At 33.3% G+C, this 14,092-nt stretch overlaps 1 long non-coding RNA gene across 2 annotated transcripts in view; it reads left to right on the top strand.

Moving 5' to 3' along the window:
- Positions 1-14,092, top strand: part of LOC125094742 (uncharacterized) — a 205,210-nt gene that overhangs the window by 162,925 nt on the left and 28,193 nt on the right. The window contains exons 3-4 of one of the 2 annotated variants that reach the window (XR_007125674.1): positions 9,568-9,651; positions 9,876-9,997. This is a non-coding gene — a long non-coding RNA (uncharacterized LOC125094742). Of the gene's footprint in view, positions 1-9,567; positions 9,652-9,875; positions 9,998-14,092 lie in introns of those variants that run through there. The other variant, XR_007125675.1, reaches the window with a different exon arrangement.

Genomic DNA, 14,092 nt, shown 5'->3' with positions numbered 1-14,092 from the left:
AAAACAAATCTAAAGTAAAACACACTCTGATCAACAACTTGAATGTTTCATCTATAAATAACATTTTTTTATATAAGCATTTTCTAAACCTAATTTTTCATGTTCTTAAAAAACGGAAACAGATCAATCAAAAATTTCTCTTGGGTCTTACATTGTGCTAGGTGATTTGAAGGATACAATTGAAATGTATAAAGTAATTCCTGCCCTGAGGTAGCTTACAGGTAATAATTCCTGCCCTGAAGTAGCTTACAGTAAGATGGTAATTTAAGGCAAAATTAAACAATTAAGAATAAAAAGTATAAAAACTGTAGTACAAAATTCTGGTTGGAGACAAGAGTTTCAATTTAATATCAGAAGCTTTTTAATACAATCCTAAGGGAAACAAACAAAGAGGTTAGGTTAAAAATAATTTTATATATTTATATATACATATATATATACACACACACACATATATATAAACACACACGTATATAATTAATGCCTACATATTATATATAGTATATATTATCATGTCTATATGTTATAGATAAAACATATACATATATACAACTATAATATACATATTTATTTTATTATTTTTTACCTAACCTCCTTGCTTTATATACAATAAAATTATGTTTTATATAAAATACTAACATCAACAACACACAGGAATAAAGAAGATTTTAGTATATACTTTCTGACATTTAGGGAATTTTCATCCTTAGAAGAATCCTAGCAAGGAAGCAATTTGGGACAGGAAGCCAAAAAAAGAGGATGACTTGAAACTAAATAAAATAGTACATAACAAATTGGATGGTAGATGTACCAAAAGCAGTGCTTAGGATAAATTTATGTTTCACAAGAAAAAAATCTGAAAAGTAATGAGCTAAAGATCCAATTCAGGAAGTTACAAAAAATACAAGAGAATAAAATCATAGAAAGAAGAAAGAGAACAACAAAGATCAGAGCAGATCATAATATCATAGAAAAGGGAGATACTGAAGAAAAAACCAAAGTTGATATTTATAAAACATCAAGAAATTTGACTAACTTTAGATAGATTGGTAAGAAAAAATGAGAAGGCACATATGAAAGATATTAGTAACTCAAATCTACATCTGAAACTGATGATATACTATATGTGGGCTAATTGCGATTAAATTTTAAAAAAGAAAGAAAAATATTAGTAATAAAGATATAGATATATAATATAGATTTTAGTGGTGGTATAAGAGTATAATATAGATATAATGTAGACCATGTATAATACAGATATATAAGATAGATTTTAATGGTGTTAAAATTAGTAAGAAGATATGGTATGTACATTTAGGCCAAAATTTTAAATTAGGAACAATTTTTCAGAATTCTGGAATGTTACTAAAAGTTTACTCAAGAGATTAGAGAAAATAAGTAATTCTAGAATATTAATGGAAAGGAATGAGTAGTTTTCTTTTTTCCTAAAATAGAAAACTCAAGGCCTAAAGTCCTTAATTAACCAAACATTCAAATATGGTAATTTCAGTTGTATAAAATTTCTTCCAGTGTATGATAAGAGGGAACACTATTCAACTTATTTAAGTAAGCTACTATAATATTGATACTAACACATGACAGGAACCACATCTAAGAGGGATAAAATTATATAAGTAGATTAAAGGATTAAAATTATACCATGATTAATATACAAATATATTAATATACAATTAATATACAATATTAATATACAATTATTTATATTTATATTTATATTATATTTAAAATTAATATACAATTAAACAAATACAGGAAGTTGTTGATATATCTCTACATCCATTAACAAGAATTCTTAATAAACCAGAAATAGATTTTTTAACTTGAATAACAGAATGCTCAGAAATCTATTGAGAATAACAAGATTAATTATGAAACACTAAAAAACAAGCTCTTTCTTTTTTTCTTTTTGAACATCCTGTTTCAAAAAAGTGATGGGTGCCAACTGTATCCAATGCTATTCAATGTGTATGAAAGTATTGTATATAAGTATTAGCTAGAGCAATAGGAGAAAGAAAGAAAGGGAGGGAGGGAGGGAGGGAGGGAGGGAGGGAGGGAAGGAGAACAAAAAGGAGGGAGGGAGGAAGGAAGGAAGGAAGGAAACAAAAAGAAGGAAAAAAGAATTGAGAAGGAAGAAAAATTCTGTCATTTTTCCAAATGACATGATTTCCTACTTTAAAAAGCAAAAACTCCACTGATAATTTAGAGTTAACAAGACAAATTTTCAAAATAGTTGAAAAGAAATTAAATAAAATTTAGTTGAATGTCTGCATACCTGCAACAGTTAAAAAAATACATTATACAAAATATATAAAATAAAAACATGAAACACTAATAATTATAAGACAAAATATAGAAGCCATCTACGAAATAAGCTATGAAACTTTATCAAAAGACATTTAAAAAGTCTGAAATAAATATGTAAATATATGATGGTCAGGGATTGTAATACAGTGTGAAAATATTCAGTCTTTCCAAGTGAATCTTTAGTGTTGATGAAATTCCAATCATGACACAAAAATTATCTAAAAAGAAAAATAAAAAATTCTCAATATACTAAAAAATAGAATTCTTCTCAAACTGCTAAGGAATATCTATAAAAACCTAAGTCTAACATCATACTTTATGGTGAAAAATGTGAAACTTTCTTATTAAAATCAGGTACCAGGCAAAGATGTCCCTTCTCACCACTCTTTTTCAACATTATGCTGGAAGTTCTTGCTAATGCGCTAATGTATGAAAATGAATAAAAGCTATACGGATTGGAAAGAAAGAAAGAAAAACATCTTTGATCATGGATAACGTGCTTGTCCATGTAGAAAATCTGAAAGGATCAACAACAACAACAAATTCCTAGAACTAATAAATGATTAGTTATTAATAATTAATAAATAAAAGTTAGCTTACAGGATTCAAGGTTAAAATTTAAAACTCAATCACTTGCTTATAATACCAGCAAGGAAAAAGCGGAACTTAAATTTAAAATCACAATACTATTTCCTCTGGGATCTAAAAAAAGAAATATTTATATATATATTTAATTAAAAAGTACAAGATCTATATGAGGAAACTAGATAACTGATGGGAGAAATCAAAGAAAATCTAAATACATAAAGAGAGACTCCATGTTCATGGACAGGGATACTCAATATTATCAAGATTTTGGTTCTTTCTAAATTGATCTATAGATTTAATGTTATCTCAGTCAAAATCCCAAAAAGTTATTTCATATATTCCACAAACTGATTCTAAAGTTTATATGAAGAGGCAGAAGATGCAGAATAATTAATAGAATACTGAAGTAGAACAAAACTGGAGAACTGACACTACACAATGTCTAGATCTACTAAAAAGCTACAATTATCAAGACAATGTGGCAGTGGCAATAGAGAGACAAATAGAATGATGAAACAGAACAGAGAGCCCAGAATTAGACTCAAATAAATATAGTGAGCTGATTTTTGACAAGTAAAAACAATACAATAGAGCAAAGATAGTCTTTTCAACAAATGATGTAAGAAAATCTGGACAGCCACATACATAAAAATAAATCTATACATAGACTTTACATCTTTCATGAAAATTAACTCAAAATGGATCACACCCTAAATGTAAAATGTAAAAGTATAAAATTCCTAAAAGATGAGATGGGAGAAAACCTAGATGTCCTTGGGTGTGGCAATAATATTTCTGATACAACATCAAAGGCATGAATCATGACAGAAATAATTGATAAACTGAACTTCATTAAAATTAAAAACTTCTACTCTTCCAAAGACATTGACGGTAATGAGAAGACAAGCCATAAGCTTTTTGCAAAAAATATTTGCAAAAGGAACACCTGATAAATATGCAAAGAACTCTTAAAACTCAACAATAAAACAGATGACCCAATTAAAAAGTAAGCCAAGGACCTTAACACACACCTCACAAAAAAGATATATGGATGGCAAATAACCATATGAAAAGATGCTCCATATCATTTCCTCAGGGAAATAAGAAAGTGAGATATCACCACAGACCTATTAAAATGGTCAAAATCCAGTACTAACCAAAGTATATATAATATTTGTAATAATTGTTTAGCATCTGTATGTCTCTATCTGTATTTATATCTATAGAGAGATGAGAGAAAGGAAGAGAAGGAGAGAGAGCAAAAAAAAAGTAGAAATATCTACTTAAAGACATAGAAAAGATTAAAATAAATGGAAAAACATAATTTGTTTCTGCATAAGAAACCTCAAATTGTAAAGATATAAAATTCCCTTAATCTATAAATTTAATTGAAATCTAATTAAAATAGCAGCAGGACAGAGTTCATTTCACTTAATAAAATGAAATCCAAATTTAACTGAAGAATAAATATGGTAAACTAGTCAGAAAAAGTATTTTTTTAAAGTATAATGAGGTAGAATATAGTCTTAAGAGGTATTAAAAGATGGAAGCTAGAATAACACTTTTTTATTGTGATCAAAACATAGAGATCAACTATGAGTACAGACAGGAGTTCAGAAATAGGGGTTCCCTGCTCAGCAGGGAGTCTGTTTCTCCCTCTCTTTCTGCCTCTGCACCCCACTTGTGCTCACTTGCTCTTTCTCTCAAATAAATAAATAAAATCTAAAAAAAAAAAAAGGAGTTCCGAAATAACAGCAAAATATACATGATATTTAGTCTACAATAAAAGTGGCACTTTTTACAATCAGTGAGGAAATAAAAGTGAATTGTACTGGAAACAAATTATGTGTGTGTGTGTCAAGCTATATTTGCCCTTTATTACAAAAATCATTTCCTCATAGATCAAATTTTAATGGTGAGGAGAACATAAAAATTAGAATATTGTGTTTATTAGGACACTATTTATTAGGAATCTTTTCCCTTCTTTTTAACCAGTTCCCATTTAAAGTTTGGCTTAATTATAGAGTGAACAACACTTAAAACTTACAAGTACAAATATTAGGGGAATTTCAACAAAGAGATTTTTTTTTTAAGATTTTATTTATTTATTTGACAGACAGAGATCACAAGTTGGCAGAGAGGCAGGCAGAGAGAGAAGAGGAAGCAGGCTCCCTGCTGAGCAGAGAGCCCGATGTGGGGCTCCATCCCAGGACCCTGAGATCACGACCCAAGCTGAAGGAGGAGGATTTAACCCACTGAGCCACCCAGGTGCCCCAAGAGATTTTTATTTTTAATCAGAATAATGGTATACACATTACTTACTAATATGTTTTTTTCACTTTCTAGTGAAAGTGAAACTTTTTGTATAAAGTACCTAAGCAGCTTTCTACCATTCTGCCCCCATCTTGAGAAGTTTGCCCTTTTGTTAATGATCAGATTATGAGACAAATAAGACCATTTACACCACTTTTCTCTTTAAGTATTGTCTGTAAGGATAACTTTTTCTAACCTCTAATAGCTTACACACATGTAGTATTTTTGGAGAGAGAAAAAGATATATTTCTGCAGAATATGACATGCTTTTTGCTGTATTATGCATAAACACCTCTTAGGATTTGAATATCAAGGCTCAGAGTACCCAGCTATAAGGAAAAAAGCTATAGCTTATTAACTTAAGTTCCTTTGGGTTTTTTTTTTTTTTCTTTAAATAAGCAATAACTGTAACCCAGGAAACAAATCTGAGCCTCAGGATGGGACTCTGCGAGGTTCTCCTGGCTCACTTAGTTCAAAAGACTCCTCTAAGTAGGATATTTACCACACTTCATAAGTTATAAATGAAATGCAGACATATTTAACTATATAAAATGTTAGTTAAATACTACATAAAATAATTTGTCAGAATATAACAAACTGAGAAAATAAGGCAATGAGAATCCTCATATTTTAACCTAATATTGAGCTGCTATAAATTAAGAAATATACCACAGTCAACTCCTTTGGAACAAAAGACAAAATATATAAATATTTAAAAGACAAAATATTTTTTTTAATTTTATTTTTTATAAACATATTTTTTTATCCCCAGGGGTACAGGTCTGTGAATCGCCAGGTTTACACACTTCACAGCACTCACCATAGCACATACCCTCCCCAGTGTCCATAATCCCACCCCCCTACCAACCCCCCTCCCCCATCAACTCTCAGTTTGTTTTGTGAGATTAAGAGTCACTTATGGTTTGTCTCCCTCCCAATTCCATCTTGTTTCATTTACTCTTCTCCTACCCCCTTAACCCCCCATGTTGCATCTCCTCTCCCTCATATCAGGGAGATCATATAAGACAAAATATTTTTTAAAAAGTTAAAAATACCAAGACATTTTGGATATTAAATTTTAAAGATGAAAATTGTCTTAGTAAATTTGGACTGCTATAACAAATTACCATAGGCTGGGTGGTTTAAACAACATTTATGTCACATTGTTCTGGAGCCTAAAAGTCCCAGAGTAGGGTGTCAGTGTAATCTGTTTCTTGGTTAGGCTTTATTACTGGTCTACAGACAGACAAATGTCTTCTTGCTGTGTCCTCTCATGGCTGAAAGAGAGCTAGCTAGCTCTCTGGCCTCTGCTTATAAGGGCAGTAATTCCATTCATGAAGGTCTGCTCTTATGACCTGATTACCTACAAAAGGCCCCATCTTCAAATACCATCATGTTGTGATTAGAGCTTCAACATACGAATTTTGGGAGCACTCAAACATTCAATAGCAGAAATTTTAAAATAATTTTTTTCACTTACTATATTATTAAAACTGTTAAACTGGAAATCCTAGAGCAATTGAGTATATATGTCTCTACAAGCTAAATTGCTCGATTCAAGTTAATTGTGGTGAGTTATAATTAACAGTGGACAAAACCTGGAGTCAACCAAAGTGACGATCAACAAAAGACTAATAAAATAAATTATGGTGGGGTGCCTGGGTGGCTAAGTGGGTTAAACCTCTGGTTTCGGGGCACCTGGGTGGCTCAGTGGGTTAAAGCCTCTTTCTTTGGCTCAGGTCATGATCCCAGGACCCTGGGATCGAGCCCCACATGGGGCTCTCTGCTCGTCAGGGAGCCTGCTTCCTCCTCTCTCTCTGCCTGCCTCTCTGCCTGCTTGTGATCTCTGTCAAATAAATAAATAAAATCTTTAAAAAAAAGAAAAAAAAAAAAACCTCTGCCTTCGGCTCAGGTCATGATCCCAGGGTCCTGGGATCGAGCCCCACATGGGGCTCTCTGCTGGGCAGGGAGCCTGCTTCCTCCTTTCTCTCTCTGTCTGCCTCTCTGCCTACTTGTGATCTCTGTCAAATAAATAAATAAAATCTTTTAAAAAATAAATAAATTATGGTATATTCATTTGATGAAGAGCTATTATAAAGAATAACTATGCGTGGAGGTTAGCAAGATATTTAAACAAATTAAAAAGCAAGATACCAAAGAGTGTATCAATATATTATTCACCCATTATGTACAAATCAAACAAGTGGATAGGCTGTTGTATAGATATTATATCGATGGCTGGATAAGTAGATATATAGATGGGTAAGAGACAGATGAAGTGTCTTTTGTAGAGGAAAGCCCACCGATTTTTAAAATAAGTCATATTGGAGAGAAATACTAGGGTAGGACAGGGTTATAAGGCAGAAAGAGGAGGCTTTCACTCTTCATTTTGTCTTTTTTTTTTTTAAGATTTTATTTATTTATTTGACAGATATCACAAGTAGGCAGACAGGCAGGCAGAGAGAGAGGAGGAAGCAGGCTCTCCGCTGAGCGGAGAGCCCGATGCAGGGCTCAATCCCAGGACCCCAGGATCATGACCTGAGCCGAAGGCAGAGGCTTTAACCCACTGAGCCACCCAGGCGCCCCTCATTTTGTCTTTTTATATTTAAAAAAATTAATCATGTTGCATAGAGCAAAGCATATGAATTACTCACGGAACATTTTATTTAATACAGTATACAAAGAGAAAAGTGCGTAACTCATAAGGGAACAGCATAATGAACTCCCTTCTGTGATATACACATTTAACTAGTACTCAGATTAAGAAACAGATTATACCCCAGAATTATCCTTCATGCATTCAGGTCCGGTCTTGGTTTTAACATGACTGATATTTGGGTTTAATATGACTGATATTTTTTAATGCTAGCCTAGAATTCCAAAACCAGTTTTTGTTTGTTAAAGGAGTCTAGATTTATTTTATGAGGAACAACATTTTTATGAAGTAACTCTTTTAAAAGTCATTAGTTAGCATTTTATTATTTCAATAGAGGCAGATAGTCACCAATGGTTCCCCAGAAACCAGAAAAGTAAAAATGAGAGTTCTTGGTTTTTGTTTTTGTTTTGTTTTGTTTTGTCTTCAGATTCTTTTCCTCTAGAAAAAGAAGGAATGGTGCGTGTCTGCTTCATGATGTTCGACACCTCAGCTAAAGTAGCTTGGATGACTGCAATTGGCTGGTCCAGCTCGGCTTGGTCTTACAGCTAGGGGTTTAGTTCTTTACATATCAGATACCAGGGCTGGAATGTCCATGATGACATTTTCAACTCTGAGAATTTAGATCCATATATCTAAAACCTACTGGATATTTTCTTATGAAATATCCATAGATTTTTCTCAATAAATCTAAAAATATCCATATATCAATTTTAGAAGTGCCACAGAATTATGGTAGAAATACAGTGCATGCACAATACAGTACATGTAATTATTGTAGAAGTAACAATATACAAATGCTCACACACATATACATACCAGTATCCCCTTGTTTGGACAGCATAATGTTATATTTTTCTCACTGGAAATGTGATTGTTTAAAGTTTTTCTTTTTATTACCCACATGCAAAATCCTGTAACTACTGATGCATAAGCTTCAAACCAAGTAAATTTAGACAATTTTGCACAAGAATCTACTTCTTTGACTGTCACATGCACTTGGTTGCATTTAAATTACAAAGAGGAATGTGGAGCAAGATAGAGATTTTTCAGGTTCAAAGCCAGCACAACATTACCCTTGAGTTACTGGATATGATTTTCCATAAATATATTTTCCTTCCGGGAACCAATATGCACATTCTAGAGAAAAGGCAGAGAGCTGTACTGTGACATTTAGTGAAAATTCATTTTTGAAATGGACCTGTGGCTTCAAACTATTATCTCACTTCCATGCATCTTAGATCAAGACCACTGAAAAACTGTTTATTCAAAAGTCCAAATGTCAGCATGAAGTGTTCAGGAATTAATGTTATTCTGAGGGTGTGTTGTGTGTGTATGTGTGTGTGTATTGGTATTTTCAAAGAAAGTTAAATACAAAAAGGCGAAATATTCTTTCAGCTATGAAGTAGGCATTTTTACTACTTCTAAATTCTGGCTTAGTAGAAAATTTGAGTTTCAATATAAATCATCTCAATGTAATAGATGATTTCTAAAAACAAAAAATTAAAGTGTAAACTTGAGATAGAAGATAAATCCTAAAAGAATCACCTAAATGAAATGCAGGTCATTGAAAAGGGAAGGCATTCTGGAGAACATTGTTTTAAAAACCTTTGCAGAAGGTAGGTGCTTCTTTATAGTATATGTGTGAATAACTTTGATTTAAAAATTAGCTCTTTGCCATCTTGCAGGATGGCCGGTGAGAAATCTGGGAAGCTGGATACTAAGGAAAGAGAAACTTGAAGCCAAGAAGGCTGATGCTGGTGGCAAGAATGGTAATCTTGGGGCGCCTGGGTGGTTCAGGAGGTTAAGCATCTGCTTTCGGCTCAGGTCATGATCCCAGGGTCCCGGGATCAAGCCCCACATAAGACTCCCTGCTCAGTGGGGAACCTGCTTCTCCCTCTCTCCCTCTGCTTGCTTTCCCCACAACACACACTTGTGCCCTCTCTAGCTCTCTCAGTAGAGTGAAAATTCTAAAATATCTCACTCATGCTTTCAGGAAGAAGTTGAGTAAAACCACACACCAGAGAGGTGAGATCTTCAACACAGAGAAAGAGATATATTAGATTGTAGAGCAGCGCAGGTTGATCAGAAAGTTCGGGACACACAAATTCTGCCAAATATCAAAGCTATGCCTCAGCTTCAGACCTACTTCTGCTCTGTGTCTTTTTTCACAAATTGAGTTTATCTTGACAAATTAGATGTTCTAAATTTCCCTTTTTTTCCTAAGTTTCTTACAAAGAACCTAATTAAGTGATTCATTAAATAAATAAATTGATAATAATAATTAACATCACCCTTTAAATAGTGAAACATTTTAAACAGGGAACATTTCTATCAGATAATTTCTATATCTACTACCTAATTCAGTACAAAAATTGTTTTTTTGCATGCTTCCAGAGAGCAGGCAAGATGCAAAGCAGAGAGATAAATATGCCTGGTCATGTCGTAAAGGAATTCTATACTCTGGAGATGAGACACTGGTAAGACAAACATAGCAAGAGAGAGAATGGGATAAGTGACAAGAAAGCCAGAAGAACTTCTCTTCTGCCACACAGCTCTATATTGCCTGAAAATCAGCCACCTCTGGTGAATTTTGGTTATATAACTCTCCTGGATGTTACTCATAATCAATCGTTAGCACCCATGGAAACAGAGCCAACCACCCAGCTTCAGTATAAACTAGGAATGATACCTTGATGTTGCATTTTCCTTCTCTATGCCTCAGGACATCCATAATGTTACGTACTAGCCCTTAAAGAAACTTGAGTATGCCCTGAAGTCTCCACTTCTTGTGTGGCCATCTCAATTTCATGGTGCTTACCTTATTTTCTTTTGTACCACAATTCCATAGGAATCAAATAGCTTTTATCCTATTGTAACTATCACATCTTCCAAGCTAAAAAGTATTTCCATTTCTTTAAGATATTTATCAGTCAGATGAACCACTTTACTCATCTTCCTTGTTTCTATGATGTACCAACCTCTTGCCAACTCCCATTTATCCACTGAAAATGTACTTCTTAACTCAGAAGTTTTACTTTCCCACAATTGCATAATTCTTGGCAACATCAATATCCACATAGATAGTTACTTTAGACAGCACATCATTTTTCGGTTTCTTATCTCTAGTAAAATTTTCCCCAAATTTTCTTCACCTACTCTCTCTTATAACAATACTCAGGATATTTCTAATCATCAAAACTTGACTTCATTATCAAAAATTTCAATGCAAGAACCCTAGTTTTCCAAAAATAAATCTTTCTTTTTAGTTTGCTTTATCATGGACTTTCAGGTCAACTCTTCTGTGACTTCTGCAACATTATATCCTCCCATCCATTAATCATACAATTTGCTCATAATCTGTCCATTATCCATTTCCCTCACTTCACTTGCTTTATTGAGCAGCATAGAGTCTATGGTGCATTATGTAATTTACTCCTCCACATACCTCCATAAGTATTTTTGAATCCATCCTCTGCTCCTTCTCATCTCAGTCACCATACTTTCCTTCTGAAATTCCAAATCTGAATGAACTTAAAGAAAAACTGAACATGTCATTCCAAAATATGCCACTTTGATATATTGATTATTTTGAATTAGAAACACTTAAAGGGGCCCCTGGGTGGCTCAGTCGATTAAGCATTTGCCTTCAACTCAGGTCATCATCTTCTGGGTCCTCGTCCATAGGGCTCCCTGCTTACTCGGGAGTCAGCTTCTCTCTCTTCCTCTGCCCCTCCTCCCTGTTCATGCTCTCTCTCTCTCTCAAATAAATAAAATCATTATAAAGAAAGAAACAAATAAAAAAATAAAAGCACTTAAAAAACCACAGATGCAAGAAAGACATTTTGACCCTCCTTTTTCTTCCATAAAACAGAAGATGAAACTCATGTGAAAGTTACTTCCCTGTACCAGGAGGAAGGAAGACATTCTTATCACTAGAAATGGAGAATTTAGGGCCAACAAATCTATACCAAAAACCTTGTTAACCTAACTTTATCTTCCTGTTATTTCTTCCCCATTTACTGTCCGTAATCCAAATCCCTTTGAGTTGTCAATTCTTGATGAATGTATTGTTTCTTTGTCTAACAGGTTTAAGAGCTTCTTGCTCTGGACAAGTCTTCATTCTTCTGTGAAGTCTTCGATGTAAGTGTAAAAAGTTAATAAAATTTATATGCTCTTCATCTGCTAATCTGCCATGTGTTAGTTTAATTCCTAGGCCCAGCTGCATACCTAAAAGTAGAGAAGAATTTTTTTTCCCCAACAAACAAAAACATGTATGTCTTCCATGGGCCTGTGACCAAGCAGCTAAATCACACATCCAAGCAAATACAGCAGTTATACTTCACATTCAATATCTAAAGATTAAAATGGGCTGCAACACTGTCTGATCATTCTACTATTCCAGTAGTTTACTCACTTTCTCATTCCCAGGAAGATTTTGTCATATCTTCTTCTTTTTCCAAATGCGTGTTATCTTACCCCCCTTCTGCCAGCTCAGATGATGAGCTTGCCTCACACATTACTGAGAAAAGAGAAATCATTAAATAGATGATAAATCTTTTATCTTTCACCTACAAAAACCAATCCAGGCAAGGCCATCAGCGACCTCAAAGTTACCAAATTCAATGTTCTTTCTACTTACATAACACTGCACAAGCACTGTATTCAATACTGTTGACATGCCACTTCTGAAAACATTTATCCTCTCCTGAATTTTGTACCATCAGACTTTCCTTGTTCTTCTCTTTTTCCCACCTCTTTTTCCAAGCTCCATATATGAAATTCCCTAGGGTTCTGACCTAATATTACTGCATACTTTTTATTTTCTTTTGGGACATAGTTTATAAAAATTTTTGTGTAATTTTGCCAGCTTAATGTCTGTCCCCATAATGTCAGACACTAATGTTGCATATACTTTTCTTAGATGATTCTCATTGTCTTTTATATTCTAGTCACTTTGTCTCTATTTATCTTACTCAGGGCAATACACACAGAATATATACTTGTTTGTTAAATGAATGAATAAACTGAGCTACTGTGATCTTAATACAACAGTAATATTTGTATCTAAATGGATAAAAGCTTAGAGAAGAGGTCAATGATTTGATATTTTCTCTGTGTTTTCACAATTTTTAGAAACAGCAGGTTTTCACTGTTCCTTTCTCTCACTGAAAGTAATCATATCCTGCTATTACAATCTTTTTCTTACTTGATAGCTGTCACTGGCAGCTTTATCTTTTCTTGTGAGACTGTGTCTATGCTCAAGCTAAGGAGGTCTTTACCCGCTTGCAGCCAGAATGGGAGACTCTGCTCCAAGGGAGAACCAGCTTTTACTTTGGTGCCTACAGGGCATTTGACATCATTCATTTTGATCAGGCTACTTCCTGCCTTATTAGTGATGCTACATGCTTCATGGTGCAGGTTAATTTCCTCTTACAGATCTGCATAAATTGTCAACATTATCCTATATCTCAGCTACATATTCCTTCAGGGAATTGATCAGCATACCTTCTCTCACTTGAGTACTATATTTAAACTCCCTACATATCTATATTGGAATATGCCTGGAAAAAAAAAAAGTATCTGGAGAATGTCTGGTTATAAACGTTATCTGAAGTATAGTTCAATAATATCATTTTATATATGAACAGTTGAAATACTGGCTTAGTTTACCTGCTATTTTTGAACAGCTTCTTAGCAGCTTTCTGTTTGTTTAAATAGGATCTCCCTTTCCTATAACTTTTCTGTAACCGTTAAATATACCATGTAGTGTTAGATATGGATTATTAAGAATTAACTTAATTTCTGATTTTGTATTCTGAGGTTTCAAGTTTTATATACCATAAGCTTTATTAATATCAAAATGGAGGTACTTACTATTTGGTGAGTCATGGAGAATCTAGCATAACTGCTCTTTAAGAAATAAAGAAAATTTAAGGATGGATCAACTAAAATGAAATAATTCACTGCTATAAAGAAGCTCCCAAATACATAGCTTAAGCCAGTTTTGCCTACAGGTAAAAACCACTTTAAATGTGTTTGTTTATCTCTATTACTGATATTTATTTGCACTGGTGTATGCTAATAGTTTAGTCAAGGAATTGTTCCCTCCATCTTTATTAATGGCAATGAGTAGGATTGATTTTGTGTAGGAAACAGAAACCACTGTACTATATTTTAAAAAGAGAATATTTTAATATGAAAATTACTGTG

The sequence above is a fragment of the Lutra lutra genome, chromosome 3, assembly GCF_902655055.1.
Source record: "Lutra lutra chromosome 3, mLutLut1.2, whole genome shotgun sequence".
In the NCBI taxonomy this organism is placed as follows: Eukaryota; Metazoa; Chordata; class Mammalia; order Carnivora; family Mustelidae; genus Lutra; species Lutra lutra.
This window is presented reverse-complemented; position numbering and strand designations above follow the sequence as displayed.